The 17,330-nt window shown below is 33.2% G+C and overlaps 1 long non-coding RNA gene across 1 annotated transcript in view; it reads left to right on the top strand.

The window, feature by feature from the left end:
• Nucleotides 1-16,990, top strand: part of LOC141381177 (uncharacterized) — a 273,920-nt gene extending 256,930 nt beyond the window's left edge. Inside the window, exon 4 of the long non-coding RNA XR_012400923.1 lies at nucleotides 15,932-16,990. This is a non-coding gene — a long non-coding RNA (uncharacterized lncRNA). The remainder of the gene's footprint in view (nucleotides 1-15,931) is intronic.
• Nucleotides 16,991-17,330: the final 340 nt, after the last annotated feature.

Here is a 17,330-nt window from a genome sequence, read left to right as displayed (position 1 = left end):
GAAAAGTGTGCCCCCATACATACTAATGTGCCACAAACAAGACGTTAAAATCACCAACCATTTATATTTTATAAAGGTTTATTATATAAATGGCCCAACCTGTATAAATATATACAGTTGAAGTCAGAACTAATAGCCCCTCTGAGTTATTAGACTAAGCCGAAAAGAAAATGAATGAATGAATATACAGTTAAAGTCAGAATTATTAGCCCCCTTTTGATTTTTTTTCTTTTTTTAATGAAAAAATGATGTTTAACAGAGCAAAGAAATTTTCACAGTATGTCTGATAATATTTTTTCTTCTGTAAAAAGTCTTATTTGTATTATTCCGGCTAGAATAAAAGCAGTTTTACATTTTTTAAAAACCAATTTTGGGACAAAATTATTAGCCCCTTTAAGCTAATTTTTTTTTTCGATAGTGTACAGAACAAACCATCGTTATACAATAACTTGCCTAATTACCCTAACCTGCTTAGTTCACCTTATTAACCTAGTTAAGCCTTTAAATGTCACTTTAAACTGTATAGAAGTGTCTTGAAAAATATTAAGTAAAATATTATTTACTGTCATCATGACAAAGATAAAATAAATCAGTTATTAGAAATAGGTTTCTAAAACTATTATGCTTAGAAATGTGCTAAGACAATATTCCCTTCATTAAACAGAAATTTGGGAAAAAAAATAAACAGGGGCACTAATAAGTCAGGGGGGCTAATAATTCTGACTTCAACTTTATATATATATATATATATATATATATATATATATATATATATATATATATATATATATATATATATATAGATTTATATAATTTTTTTTCATCGGAAAATTGTCCGCAAATTACTTGGAATTAAAGCCACAAAATCAGTGGCTTTATTTTACTTTAAAAAAAATGTATCGCAAAAAAAAATCCAAAACAAAGATTAGAAATAATGCAAGCTTTATTTTTTCAAGTGAGGAGGTCTGAGATTATATTATCTGAGATTATAAAATCAGTGGCTTTATTTTACTTTATTTTACTTTAAAAAAAAATTATCGCAAAACAATTCCAAAACAAAGGTTAGAAATACTGCAAGCTTTATTTTTTCAAGTGAGGAGGTCTGAGATTAACTCAACTTAAGGTAACAAGTTGGCAGAAGCTTATTTGGGTGAACTTGCAAAGTTTTGCTCACAAAAATTTATAATTTTTACTAAATGAAGAAAATTTTGATTTAGATTAAACGTGTTAAATGTAATTGTACAGATATATTACTGATTTTTGCCAAAAATAAAAAATAAAAAAAAAGGAATTTAAACTTTTTCAAGTTGGATTTTTTACAGTGAACGTCTGACATTTTTAAAAGCATTTAACTTTTACCAAAAGAATAGGTCTGATGCTATACTTTTAAAATAATAATAATAATTATTATTATTATTCACTCCTCTACAAGCAGCATGCATGTTGTGAGAAATCATATTTGAATTTGCAAAGCTTGATTATATCAGCATGTAAACGTACTTATGCCTGTAAGAGCACTGGTGCTTTTAGTTGGAGAGAGAAAAATGTGCATGTGAGCTTTAATTCGTGCCACATAAGAGGGAAGAACATCACCTGCGATTGGTTACAGACAAGGAATCAAACTTGATGAATATACCTTCTTTCATAAGCTACATTCGTGAATGGAGTCCAGCCAAACTGTAGGAGAAAAGAACGGTAGCTTAAAAGCACATACATTACTAAATCTCTCAGTTTAGCTGTTTATCATACTGTCATTTTCTAGACTTCACTCATTCTTTTCCTAGAGAAGAGACAGGCAGCAGGAAAACAGATTGAAAAGTACAGTAGGGGGGATTTGGTGTAGTGATGAACACATCAAAATCTGGTCATTGCTTTAGCAGAGGCTTGTAGAAAATCCATTGCTCCGGGTATGTTTCATTGCATGTTTCAGATGACAAATCCACTAGAGGGTGCTGTCTACATTTTTGCAAATCTAAAATTCGTTACTGTGGGTATGTTTTATGTTTTGTTGTACATTTCAAATACACATTCTCCTTGTACACGTCCATGAGAAGGCAGTGCTTGTCGTAAAGATCACCCATGAACCATTGATCTGAACCCTTCTCTCAACCCAACCAATAATGTTGCTCTCTGAAATATGTGAATGTAAATGTTAATGCTCAAACCTTTTTTGTACATTTTTGTAGTTTTAAACTGCTTTTCTATGTGCTTTTCTGTGATTCTGCTACTTTCATATATATAGGTCTCACTGTGAGAATTCACGCACACTCTTATGCTGCTGTTTGTGGGGATTTTCCATAGATGTAATGATTTTTGTACTGTACATACTGTAATTTTCTGTCCTCTACCAAAAAAAGTAAAGAATGACTAGTATTGCTATTCTAGTGGTCCCCACAATGTAATGAATACAAGGCACACACACACACACAAGTTTATTCAGTCACTGCAACTGATTACACACAGTCTGATGAAACCCTGTGTCTCTTTAGCATTGCCGTGCAAAATAAAGCAGTTTTACACAGATGGGACAATAATGAAAATCAGTGCAGCTTTGGTATTTTTAGCTGTACATGTGGTTTGCTCTTATTTGTGCTGATGAAGACACATTTTTGGCCACCTCAGTTCAAATTCATGTGCGCGGTTGTGCTAATGCATGTGTGAGGGGAATATTTGCAAAATGTATGTACAAAAAATCACATTGCTGTGATTGGCTGGCCATCATGTCAACAGGAAAACAGCCGTCAACATCTAGAGTAATGTTCATATACCGCATAATTCTTAAAGGGATAGTTCACCCAGAAAAATAAAAATGCTCACCCTCAAGTGGTTCTAAACATTGATGAGTTGATCATTTGAAAAGATGATAAGATATTTTGAAAGACAAATTATTTAGAACAGGTTTGTAATAATTGAAGGTTGAATAAATTATAAATGTTCACCCAAAAAATGACAATAGTTTAAAGAAATATGAAAATTGGTAGCCATTGACTTGCAAAGTGTTTGTTTGTTTTTTTTCTACTATGGAAGTCAGTGGTTACAGGTTTCTCTAGGAAACTCTAACAGGTTTGTGACAAGTGAAGGTTGAGTAAACGATGACAGATTTTTTATATTTGAGTATTTTTAGACAATGCCACGTTCTGTCTGTATTAATTACCCCACAGTTGTTTTAAAAAGTTTGTTCACCCAAAAACAAAAATAGTTTAAAGAAATATGAAAATCTGTAACCGGTTACAGGTTTCCAACATTTTTCAAAGTAACATCTACAGAAATAAGAAATAAAACAGGTTTATAAAAAGTGAATGTTGCGTAAATGTTGACTGTGTTAATCGCCCTATAGTCCTTTTAAAGGGATAGTTCACCCAAAAATGACAATAGTTTAAAGAAATATAAAAATCGGTAGCCATTGACTTCCATAGTATTTGTTTTTTTACTATGGAAGTCAATGGTTACATGTTTCCACCATTTTTCTTTCTTTTGGGTTCAGAATAACAGATTTTTTTTATTTTTGGGTGTTTTTAGACAGACACATTCTGTCTGTGTGAATGGCCAAATACTGTAATCATTTTAAACAGATAGTTTACCCTAAAATTAAACTTCTGTCATTATTTGCTCACCCTTCACCTAATCAAAGCCTATTTGAACACAAAAGACGGAAGTTAAAAGAAATATAAAAATTTGTAACCATTGACTTCCATAGTGTTTTCTTTTTTTAGAAGTCAATGGTTGCAGGTTTCCAACATTTTTCAAAATAACTTCTACAGAAGAAATCTATTACAACAGGTTTGTAATAAGTGAAACTTGAATAAATGATAAATGTTCATCCAAAAATGACAATAGTTTAAAGAAGTATGGCAATCGGTAGCCCTTGACTTCCATAAAGATTTTTTTTTTTTTTTTTTTTTTTTTACACAATGGAAGTCAAAGGCTACAGGTTTCAAACATTTTTCAAAATATCTTATTTTATGTTCAAATCTGTGTAAATCTGTGGCTGTTGACATTCATTTTAGGAAAAACATTCTCTGGAGGTCGATGGTTGCAGGTTTTCAACACTTTTCAAAATAACTTCTATAGAAAAAAGAAATTAAAGCAGGTTTGTAACAAGTGAAGGTTGAATAAATGATGAAAGCATGATGACAGCAGTTTTTAGATGCAAAGACACATTCTGTCTGTGTTAATTGACCTCTGCTCCTTTTAAAGAGATAGTTCACCCTAAAAAAACAATAGTTTAAAGAAATATGAAAAATGGTAATCTCTGACTTCCATCGTATTTGCTTTTCCTAATATGGAATTCAATGGTTATAGGTTTTCAACATTTTTTTTAAATAATTTATTTTGTGTTCAACTGAAAAAAAAAACTCAAACAGGTTTGTAACAAGTGAAGTAGTGAGTAAATGATGACAGTATTTTTACTTTTACGTGTTCTTAAAAGACACATGCTGTCTGTGTGAATGACCACATATTTTAATGCAATTAAACAGATAGTTCACCCTAAAATCAAAATACTGTCATTATTTACTCATCATTCACTTTTTTGAGCTTCTTTCATATTTCATTAAACACAAAATACGATAGTTTGAAGAAAGTTGAAAACCAGTAACCACTGACATCCATAATGTTTGTTTTTTTCTACTATGTAAGTCAATGGTTACCGGTTTTCAGCATTCTTCAAAATATCTTCTTTTGTGTTCAACAAAAGCAAGAAGCTCATAAAGGTTTGGAACAAAGGAAGATCAGTAAATAGTGAGTACATCTTCACTTTTGGATGAGCTATGCCTTTAAAAACAAGTACAAAAAGTTGGGTCAACACTTGATATTCAGTAAAATCTGTGTTGAATCAAACCCAGGCAGGAATCTCAGAACAGTCAGAAACAGATCAGAGATTCACAGTCTCAATAGACAGATACTTCTTGGGTCATATCAGGGCAGCATATTGCCATTAATACATTATCCTAAATGTCTGCTCCATTGTGCATGACTAATTATTCATCCTCCGTTTGATGACTGGATAAAGGTTTTTATTACGGAGCTCATGATATCTTATTGCATGACTGAAAGTCCACGCATGACATGTAGTCTAGTAATTCTCAGAATCGGTCATTTCTATCACGTTCTGGACCATTTATTCCCAATTTAAGCCATAAGGAGAATGCACACACACGCATACACACGCACACACACGCAAACACACACACAAGCGCACTGAACAAGTTTTTTATAGGATATGTTTCTGCAGTCCTGGCAGTTCATCAGTTTGCATTGAGATGTAAGATCAAACACACTGGGCCTTTTACAATAGAGCACAAACGTTTCGACTGCATTATTTATGACTGGTCTTACAGAGAGGCAGTAACACAAATATGTCAGGATAATATACAGGATGGGATTTTATTTACCATCTGTGTGTCTGACTGTGTTTATTCACAGGAAAGGTCAGATATTTGAATATCTGTGGGCCAGCATACTGTCAGTGATACTTTATATCAATAATAAATCAAATTGTAAAGCAAACTACTGTATTTAATAATAATAATAATAATTATTATTATTATTATTATTATTATTATTATTATTATTATGGGGCGAGGCAGTGGCGCAGTAGGTAGTGCTGTCGCCTCACAGCAAGAAGGTCGCTGGGGCTGGGTCGCTGGTTCGATCCTCGGCTCAGTTGGTGTTTCTGTGTGGAGTTTGCATGTTCTCCCTGCCTTCGCGTGGGTTTCCTCCGGGTGTTTCGGTTTCCCTCACAGTCCAAAGACATGCGGTACAGGTGAATTGGGTATAGGCTAAATTGTCCATAGTGTATGAGTGTGTGTGTGAATATGTGTGTGTGGATGTTTCCCAGAGATGGGTTGCGGCTGGAAAGGCATCCGCTGCGTAAAAACTTGCTGGATAAGTATGCGACCCCGGATTAATAAAGGGACTAATTTGACAAGAAAATGAATGAATGAATGAATGAATGAATTAATTAATTAATTAATTAATTAATTAATTAATTAATTAATTAATTAATTAATTAATGAATGAATGAATGAATTAATTAATTAATTAATTAATTAATTAATTAATTAATTAATTAATTAATTAATTAATTATTTTTTTTTATTATTATTTTTTTATGAACATAAAAAATATTAATAAAAGTCACATTGTTCTGCTTTGAGAGAAAAAAAATCTACTTTTTTAATTATGGCTGTTCTTAATTTAATTTTAATTATATTTTTATATTAAATATATGATTAATTATATATTCTTTCATATATTTATATAATTGGGCAAATTGTACATGAACATGTTAAACCATTAATACCTTCTGAATACAGTAATGAATAGTAACTATTATTAGTAGTAGTAATAGTTGTACTTTCAAGGATTTATCTGTTGAAACATGCAAATAATGTATCAAATAAATGACGTGTTGACTGTTTAAAAATAGGAAAGATGTTTAAATCTCACACAAAATGGTTTAGGAAAAGGTTATCGATATTAGATCAATTTACAAAGCAAACTCCTGAACTAGGGCGAGTGTGAAAGGGAAATATGTCTTTATCAAGCTTGCGACCCCTACGACACCTGTCATTTGAAAGGTCAGAGGTCAGTTGTAGGGCGTAGCACGAGATGAGGTGAGAAACTGTGAAGGTTAAAGGTGAACAGGCTCATCATGTTTGAACAGCTCATGTGTGCACAATATTTCAAATAGTGTTTGCTTTTATTTTTAAGGCAAGACACTGCAGGTGAATAGGGTAACATAAATAATGAACTAATAGTCATCAGTATACTTCAGCACATCATTTATTTAGTTGGGAATTATAAGTTAAATAAATATGCAAATTAATCATTATGTAATCAAATTTGTATTAAATTCATTTATTCATTTTCCTTCGGCTTAGTCCATTATATATCAGGGGCTGCCACAGCGGAATGAACCCCCAATTATTCTGACATGATGTTTTACATAGTGGTTGCCATTCAAGCCATGGACCCATACACTCTTGCATTCACACACACTACAGCCAATTTAGCTTATTTGATTCACCTGTACCACATGTTTTTGGACTTATACTGGAGCACCCGGAGGAAACCCGCGCCAACATGGGGAGAGCATGCAAACCAGGCCCGGATTGGCTAATCGGGAGGACCGGGAGAATTCCCGGTGGGCCGGTCTGTTTTTTGGCCGCGAGGGCCGGTGTCCCTATCTGCTTGCAATCTCAGCAGTCACACTTTTTTTCTTCTATTTATTTATTTGACCATAGCTTTATTCTTTTTAATCATTATTTTACCGTAGTGCCGCTCTTTTTATTTATTTTCTCGCAGCCCCGTGAGAAAAATGCAGCCTGCAGGTTAACTAACGTTAATGATGATGATGTAATGCAACTATCGACCCCAAACAGCGGCACCTTAGTGAATATAAGAATTCGAATAAAATGAATAAAACACCTGCTCAATGAAAATCAAATGATTCACTACATTAATAAATCTGACATAACTTGATCAGAAATCTAAAAATAGTGTCTTAAGGGTCGAAAGTCATTAGTTATTTTTTACTCTCACTGTTATAGCGCCAATGTGGTCCAGTGGTAAGCACATTGCATTTCAATATCGCAGACCTGAGATCGAATCTCCCATGAAAATCTTTTTTTTTTTTTTTTCGATTTTATTGTTAAGACATAAAATACTGTTAGGGCTGTTGAACATTTGAATTTCTAAAGCAGCAGTTTTCTTGAAAAGTGATAGTGCCATTAGTAACTGAATTGGAATCAGTCGTGAACTGAGGTGGGCCGGTCTGGCTTGAAACTCCAGGGCTGAAAATGAGTCCCACTCCGGCCCTGATGCAAACTCCACACAAAAAATGGCAACTGTCAACCAGCAACCTTCTTGCTGTGCGCCACCATGATGCCCTGCCCCTTTTTATTATTATTATTATTATTATTATTATTATTATTATTATTGCTACTACTAATAATAATGATAATCATAAAAGTAAGTTTAAGTATGCAAATGATGCATTATATAATCAAATATGAACTGATTTCCATACATGTATACCGCAATCTGTAATCTGTAGTGGTTGGAATAAGACGGATGTTGGGAAAAAGGCTTTTAGAAGTAAGAAAAATTGTAGTGCTTCAAATATGTTTTTAAAATGAAAATAATAAATAATGAAGTTTATCATTATCACAATTAATATTTTTTATTTGTATTACTGCTGCTACTGCTACTATTACTACTACTATTAATAATAATAATACATTTATATATAATTGGTGATGCACTGGCGCAGTAGGTAGTTTTGTGGCCTCACAGCAAGATGGTCGCTGGTTCGAGCTTCGACTGGGTCAGTTGGCATTTCCGTGTGGAGTTTGCATGTTCACCCTGCATTCGCATGGGTTTCCTCTGGGTGTTCCGATTTCCCCCACAGTCCAAAGACATGCGATACAGGCGAATTGGGTAAGCTAAATTGTCCGTAGTGTATGAGATTGAATGAGTGTGTATGGATGTTTCCCAGAGATGTGTTGCAGCTGGAAGGGCATCCGCTGCGTAAAACATATGCTGGATAAGTTGGCAGTTCATTCCGCCCCAGATTTATAAAGGGAATAAGCCGAAAAAAGAAAATGAATGAATGAATATATATATATTTAGTCTAATTCAATTAGACTTATTAAACTACAGTTAATAAAAAATTATAACTATAAAAAACTTTATTATTATTTTTTTTTTTTTACAAAAAATATTTCTAAAAGTTATTTTTCTTTATTTTTATAAGCACTAATTCACATATATTTATAGCATGCATGGACATCTGAACATTTGATGTCAGGATTTTTTAATTGCTGTTGTAGGGGATTTCTTTTTTCTTTTTATCACTCCATAATTCATCAAATACTATGAAAATGTATATAATCAGGCAAATTATCCATGAACATATTAACCTGTTAAAACCTTTAGAATATGAATATGTATTAATATGAGCTGCTGAAGTGGAGACGTATAACTTTTAAAATGTCAACAGTCAGTATAAATATGGATTATGTAAAATCTACCAAAAAGTGCAACAAAAGAAACACCTAAAAGTTTCATTTGGATGTTTTCTGTGCCTCATAAAAACACTTTTTTTTTTAATCCAAAATGTACACAGGCATGAAAACTGTTTTTGCCTGCCGGTTCAGTTTTGTCTGTGATCCTCTTTTTCTTCTGTTTAATTTGACTCATTTAATTATTTATTGTGAATGAGTGACTGTGTTTGTTTATCTGTGTGAATGTGCATGTGTGTATGTATGTGTGTGTGGTCCGTGTGTGTATGTTTGTGCCGGTGGTCTCTGAACCCCCTGCTGGAGCAGAACATGCACGTTTCTGCCAGTGTTACACACACCATTACACACCAATACACACACCACACACACACAATCACTTGACTGAAGCATGACACAACAAAACTGTGGAATTTAATGTGATTCATGGCTCCATCTGTGGAGATCATTTGCACCTCCATGACTTACTGATGATGCGATTACAAGGAGATACTCTGTGTGGATTTATTCTGAGGTGTAAACTTATGCAGCAGGTTTTTACGCAGCGGATACCCTTTCAGCCGCAACCCATCACTGGTAAACGTCCATTCACATTCATTCACACACATACACATTATCGTTGTTGTTGTTGTTTTTATTATTATTATTATTATTGTTGTTGTTGTTGTTGTTGTTGTTATTGTTATTATTATTATTACTATTATTATTATTATTATTATTATTATTATTATTATTATTATTATTATTATTATTATTATCATCATCATCATCATCATTATTGTTGTCGTTGTTGTTGTTGTTGTTGTTGTTGTTGTTATCATCATTATTGTTGTTATTTTTATTGTTATTATTATTATTATTATTATTATTATCATCATTATTATTATTGTTGTTGTTGTTATTGTTATTGTTATTGTTATTATTATTATCATTATTATTATTATTATTATTTGTGAAATTGTGAAAAAAAATTAAAAATATTATTTAAATAATATTTTCATAAACAAAAAATGCATAATGATGCATTCACTATCAATGTGCATTTTATTCTGTATTGTATTTACAAAGTGGTGGTGTTAATATTTTGATATTAAATAATAATTACAAACTATACAATTATTGGAAAGAAAAATATAAAAAAATAGAAAGAGAATAAAATACAACATATAAAAAGAATACATGTTGTTAATATTGTTTAAATTAATAAAAAAATAAAAAAAAACACAAACACAAACAACACAACAACACAAATATTGTATAGATTACAATATTGATTTGCTAAATCCAAAAAGGCACAAAATAACAGAAGACTTTGTTAATACAATGTATAGTATGGGATTATATCCTACTCCTACTATTACGAGACCTAGTAGAATCACTTTCACAGTGCAATAGTGATAGATAATATTTTCATGAAAAACATCATGGAGTGTGGTTTAGAGAGTGGATTACTTTATAATGACATACCTGATCATTTACCAGTTTTTATTGTTTATCAATGTGAGTATAGAAGGTACGAGCATACTTGTTATTCTACATACAAAAGGTTACAGACAACTTCAACTATAAATGCATTTAAAAGTGAATCATTGAAACAAAATTGGAGAACAGTATATGAAGAGGTTGATAGCGATAAAGTATATAATACAATTTTTAAATATTTTTGCTTCATTATACGATAAACATTCCCCAATAGTACATTTTAATAATAAAAAAAAGCAAATAATAAGTCCATGGGTTACAAAAGGTTCATTAAATGCATGCAAAAAGAAAAATACACTTTACAGACAATTTATTTAGCATCGTACCCCAGAGGCTGAAAATAGATATAAAAAGTATAAGAATAAATTAGTTACTATTATTAGAAAAAGTAAAAAGGTATACTACAATAAAATATTAGATAATAATAGAAATAATTTGAAAGGCTTATGGAATATTTTAAATAAAATTATAAGAAATGGAACTGATAGTAAAAATTATCCTGAATATTTCATTGAAAGTGACCATAAAATAAATAATAAAGAAGAAATAGTAAATTGTTTCAATAAATTCTTTACAAATGTGGGACTAGAATTGGTTAAAAATATCAATTATAGTAAAAACAGAAGGGGTGGATATTGATGTGATTGAGAGAAGGCTAGCGCTGAAGCTCCATTGAATATACTGGGAGAAAAAAATGCTCATATTTTAAAGACATAGCAGTGGAAAATGTCACTTAATGCAGGGTTTCTTGTACAATCTGAAACCCACTATATATTGGATATCACTCAGCCAGTGGAGATCGCTGCTTTTTAAAGAAAACAGACCTTAAACGCGCCTATCTTGCAATGGCATACAGTTCATCAGAAGCGTTTAACCCTGGTTACTGACAAATTAAAAGTCCTTTAGCATACTTCCGCATATACCCTATTATTATTATTATTATTGTTATTATTATTATTATTATTATTATTATTATTATTATAAGTAGTATTAGTAGTAGTTGTTGTTGTAGTAGTATCAGTATTATTCATTTTGTTATTATTAATCTAATATTTTGATTTATTATTATTAATAATAATGATAATAGAAATAATAATAATTGTTATTATTATTGTTTATATTATTATTATTATTATTATTATTATTATTATTATTATTATTGCTGTTGTTGTTGTTGTTGTTATTATTGTTATTATTATTATTATTATTAGCAGTAGTAGTATTATTATAAATCTAAATATGATTTACAAAAATGAATAATATCTTTTTTAAATAATAAAAATTTTAAATAAATAAATAAATAAAAGCCTGTGGTTTTTATTGTCAGTGTATATTTATCTCTATCAAGATCTATTTCTACCTCAATAAAATGTTTTCTCTCAGTCTTTCAGAAAAGAGCTTCTGATTTGGCCTGACAACTGTTGTTTTTTAATGATATTCATTAGTGATGATGCTTCATTTCAAGTGTAATGCTATTATGCTATATAACAGTCTCTAATTGTACAACACCTTTTCATCCACATGAAAACAATTAAAACCTGAAATCAAGATCACTTTCTTTGCTGATTTCTCATTGAGGAAGTCTACCAGAAGAGGAATCTGCTCTCCGATTAGCAAGACACTGATTGTGAGGTCAGTTTGAGGCCACAGAATGATCACACTATCAGCATTAAAATAGTGGTCGCAGGCGTAACGTATCAGATGTCCATCACAGTTCATCTGACATTCGTCCTTTCCTCTTCCTTCCTTCCTACCTTCCCCCAATAACACCCGATCTCATGTCTCCAGTCCTCCTCGTCCATGCGTTCGTCTCTGTCCATGCTAACAAAGAGCTAACATTGTAGTTTGGAACGGCTGGTGTATCAGATGCTTTGATAGGTTTCCCTCTTCCAGATGAATTACACTCTCCGGAGAGCTCTAGTCCCTAATCAAACCATTAGTCGAGCGAACTTCAATGCTAATGCACTGTCTAAATATCAACAGACCAATTAGTGCAACTTTAATGGACATATATTCATCAGGCATTAAGTTGTTTAATATGTTGAACGATAGATTGCTGAATAAGAGCTCCTTTCAAACGGCATCAATCATGATCTTTTGTGTTTTATCGGCCTTCTGTATGCAGCATTAAGGAAAATGCACTAGGCAAGACATGACATGAATAGTTTACAAGATGAGTTTCCGTCTTAACAAGAAGCGCATGGTTTAATGTTTGCAAAACAGGGAAAAAAAGTGACTTAGGTCTTGATTAGGTTTCCATCAAGTTCTTAGAGTGGATAACTGTAGTATTGGTAACCTAGCAACCAACAGTAAACAATAGAGACAGCTGATTATTAGCGAAATCCCTTTAAAGTACCTATGAACTGGAAGCTGCGACCAATTTTTTTCATTATCTGACGCAGTTCCTAGGGAAACACAATATTAAATGAGAATATTGTGGGCGTGGCTTGTATTTTCTACTGCTAGCTGATTGGATGTAGCATCTACATTGGAAAGATCTGTTAAAGGGTTTCGGGAGAGTTAGTACAACCTAACAGACACCTAGTTATTATTAGTTCTCAGATCTCTTTACCTGCTGGTTTTTAGAATAATATATTTGGTGACATACACTGAAAACTCTAATATTGTCTTTACTTAAACAATCAAGTAGGGTTGACTGAACATTATTTAGCTTTTTGGTCCTGTAACCTAAAAATATGAGTTATTTTAACTTTTATACAATAAAATGCATAAACGCTCTGGTTACTAAAGTAACCCTCGTTCCCAGAGGAGGGGAACGGAAATGCTATAAGTGGATTTTATCCACGAATGGGGATTTCGTTCAGAAAGCCAATCGTCTGAAAGAGTATGTAAACGGGCCAATGAAATGCCAAATGAATTGGCAGCGTCAGCTTGCGCACATGATGCTTGTTGCTATCAATTTAGCATAAAAGCACAGCGAAAGCAAGAAGACACTTACCTTTTTAAGCTGAAGAGACTGATACCTACAGCTAAGGAACAATCATTATGGCGATGCAATATAGCATTTCCGTTCCCCTCCTCGGGGAACGTGGGTTACTTTAGTAACCAGAGTGTTCCCCTTTGGATGGGGAACTTCAATGCTATAAGTGGATTTAATCCATGTATGGGGAAATGTCTGGAAAACACCATAATGACTGCACCTTACCTTCGCCTCTGATGAGAGGAAATAGCCAGGCATAGCGCGAGCACTCCTGCATCATACTGAGGCGCAGTCTTCCAACGTGATCCCTGGCCCTTACTTATCCCACTTCAAAGAAGATTTACGGATTTAGATATAAATTTTGGGAGCCGCAAGCGTCTAGATAATTTCTAGAATTTAATACGGCAGTGCGTTGGGAAAGCGTGCAGTCCCGATAGGGAGGATGCTGCTGAGGCCACCTGCTACCCAATGAGGAGATATGATGATAGTATATATGGACTAGCCCTGAAAAGAGGGAGTACGCATATAGTAAGATGGTTAGCGGAGAGGGAAGACACGGGTCCGCCCGTGAGGGGGGACTGCACCGTGGCTGAATAAGCATATGGGATCGCCTAGTGGGGATCACGCATAGCGGGCACCTATACCCAAAACGCAGGCTGACCATAGGGCAGACCTACAACGTAATGGGCCAGCGAGTGAGTGAACTGGACAAAGTAATGAAAGGACTGGGTCTGCCTCCTCCGTGGGCAGCGCTTGCAGGCTCACTACCTGGTCTTTAAACGGTGTGGTAAGAACCTTGGGCACATATCCGGGCGGGGTCTCAGGACCGCCCCCCCCCCCCCCCCCCCCCCCAAACACATACACACACATCTCAGTTTGATGTCTATTTGGTGCATCAAGCATTAATTATGGGGGTCAAACCCCTATGCAATATTGCAGTCTGTGGATGTTTCAGAAGTTTGCAAGTAAAGAGCTGGTTGTCTGAATGTGCTTCACTGATGCTCATCAAAGCCAATGTAACCTTTAGGGAGCACAGTCTGCACTCACGCTCTAGTGAGTGTAAATGCTCTGGAAATCCTCTGTGTGTGTGTGTGTGCGTGCGTGCGTGCGTGCGTGCGTGCGTGCGTGCGTGCGTGCGTGCGTGCGTGCGTGTGTGTGTGTCTGTCTGAACTGACATATTCATTCAGATTACTCAAGTTTTTGTAAAATAATATTTTGTGTAATAAACAACTAAGGCTCATGTGTGCCTATAGCTTTTGTTTCTTTTCTTTTTTCTTTTCACACCTATTATACAGGGACATATTTGATGAATATAGAATTATTTTGGTGGATTTATTTATTTTTTATTTTTTGCAAAGCACCAAATAAATACCAAAAAACAGCTGAATAATCTCTATGATTTGTAATTGAATAAGTTTGCTCTGTAGCTCACTTTGTTGCAATTTAGGTGCCATAGTGGAAAACATTTTAAGAAAAAAAAAAACTATTTTGGATATTGTCTCATTCAGTTTAAAGTTCTTCATATGCTTCTTCACTCCGTGTAAATTCTGATTGACATTCCGGTTGAACCAGATCAATCCTATATATATATATATATTATATTTGGAGTTTCCGAAGAATTTTTGAGACTACAACGCGAGTACAACAACAGTTTGTTTCACATAAGTTGATCTCTGCCAAAAAAAGAAGTTCTAGCTCTTAAATTGTGGTTGACAGAGTTTACGGGTACATTACATCTGGAAAAAATCAGGTATAGCCTAATAGACAAGATTTTGTTAATTGAAAAAAAATGTGATCCCAATTATTTACTTTCTACAAACTTGTGATTAACCTGTTTACAACGTTTCCCAGTGTTAGTTTGTGGCTGGAGGGACATCTGCTGCGTAAAACGTGCTGGATAAATTGGCGGTTCATTCTGCTGTGCCTACCCCTGATTAATTATAGGACTAATCCGGAAAAAGAAAATAAATAATTGTTTTCTACGCCTTTAGCACCTACTTTTACCATTGGATAGCACTGGTGGGTGGGTGGTTGGTTGGGTGGGTGGTTGTTTAATTATCATTTTTGGTTGTGATCATTTTTGGTTATCATTTTTTGACTGTTGGTTGTTTTTCATTGTCTTTTCCCTTTTTTAAATGTCTAAATGTTGAAATGTAAGTTTTATATTTGTATTTTTAAAAAGTGTATTTACGTTATTGAAAATGTCTGCTAAAATTCTTAATAATAAAAATATTGGCATGAACAACATTAATCTATTAATCTATTTTAATGTATTAATGTACTTACATTATGTAAATTAATATAAATAATCTATTGTGTAATGAAAATGCATAAAACCATCAATGTCAAAAATGTTTAATTAAACTAATGCAGCCTTGGTGATCAGAAAAACACAAGTAACTGACCAAGCATTTGTGTAAAATATCTCATGTATACTGTACTGAAGGGAATTAGATTTGCTGACAGTAATTCCTCTGTGCTTCAGGTGAAGCAGACAGCAAAGAACATGATCTTCACAGCAGCAGGAAGAGCAGGATAATGTTATACATGTTGTTGATTGTGCAGCCCGACTCAACCGGACACAACAACACGACTCAACTAATGCTGTGAGTATCTGTGTGTCCAAATAACACAAGACAAGGATGATGTTTTAAAAGTCGTTCAGTTTCTGGTCACACTTCCCCTTTAAAAGGCATGTGGCACAAACATGCTGATTCATCTGCATGTTTTGTATCTATTATAGAACAGTTGGCCGAGTTCAAAGAGTTTTGCACATTATTCCCTTATGATGCCTGGTTACAGTCTTTGTTAATCGTGGAACTCAAACAACAAGTTTTTATAGCCTGTCTTTTTCAGTGCATACATGCTGTTTTTATTCAATCTAAACTGTTTCATGATCATTTTCATATGAATTGTAAATAGGGGACATCTCGTAATGACAAGGACCAGTGGTGCGGGAATTTCCGTTGTACACTCTTAAAAATAAAGGTACTTTATTTGCATTGATGGTTTCGAGAAGAACCATGCAAAGTTTCTTTTGCCTTTTTATAGTGGGGAAAAGATTATTTGTGAGCCTGGACAACAAAACCAGTCATAAGCTTTTTTTTTTTTTTTTAACTGATATGTATACATCACATGAAATATGAATAAATAAGCTTTCTACGGATGTTTGGTTTGTAAGGATAAGACTATTTGGCTGAGAAACTACTTTTTGGAAATTCTGTGGTTCAAAAAACTAAAATATTTCACTGGCTTGGAATGTTATCAATAAATGTGTCAATGATTTTTGGCATGAAATAAAACTCTATAATTTTGCCATTGCCAATAAATAACCAATGCAACATAAGACCTCTTTTTTGGTCCAGGTTTACATTTAAATCACTAAAATATTTATTGCTCTAAGATGATAATATTTGACAAAAAAAACAAACAATTACTGAAAGTAATAGTTCAGATCTTCTTGCAACACTTAAAAAACTATTTATTTTATAAAATGTTGAGGAAATGCTTGTGTACAGTACAAATTTATTATTAAACTATTATAAAAAAAAAACTTTATTATTAACCTGTCATAACCTGGGGGGGGGTCATGTTTTTTGTCCTATACATGAGCTTCCTTGTCCCTTTTTTTCTGCTACATCATCAAAAATTTAAAATAATCGTATAAGAAGCCAAAAATGTGTGCCGAAAAGCAGCCCTTAATTAAGATTATTTTAATACTAGGCTATTGTTGTTATTTATTGCTTTTCAAATTCATTTAAAAGGCTGAAAAATTGTGATGCATTTATTAATATTATGTTTGATTTATTTTTATTATCCAAAAAGACAAATTCAAGTTTTAAGGAGTGTTAAGTGCGCTGGCCAGTGTATTTGCCTAATAAATA

The sequence above is a fragment of the Danio rerio genome, chromosome 3 (assembly GCF_049306965.1).
Source record: "Danio rerio strain Tuebingen ecotype United States chromosome 3, GRCz12tu, whole genome shotgun sequence".
Classification (NCBI taxonomy): domain Eukaryota; kingdom Metazoa; phylum Chordata; class Actinopteri; order Cypriniformes; family Danionidae; genus Danio; species Danio rerio.
The sequence above is the reverse complement of the archived record's forward strand: the minus strand, read 5'-3'. Positions and strand labels throughout refer to the sequence as shown.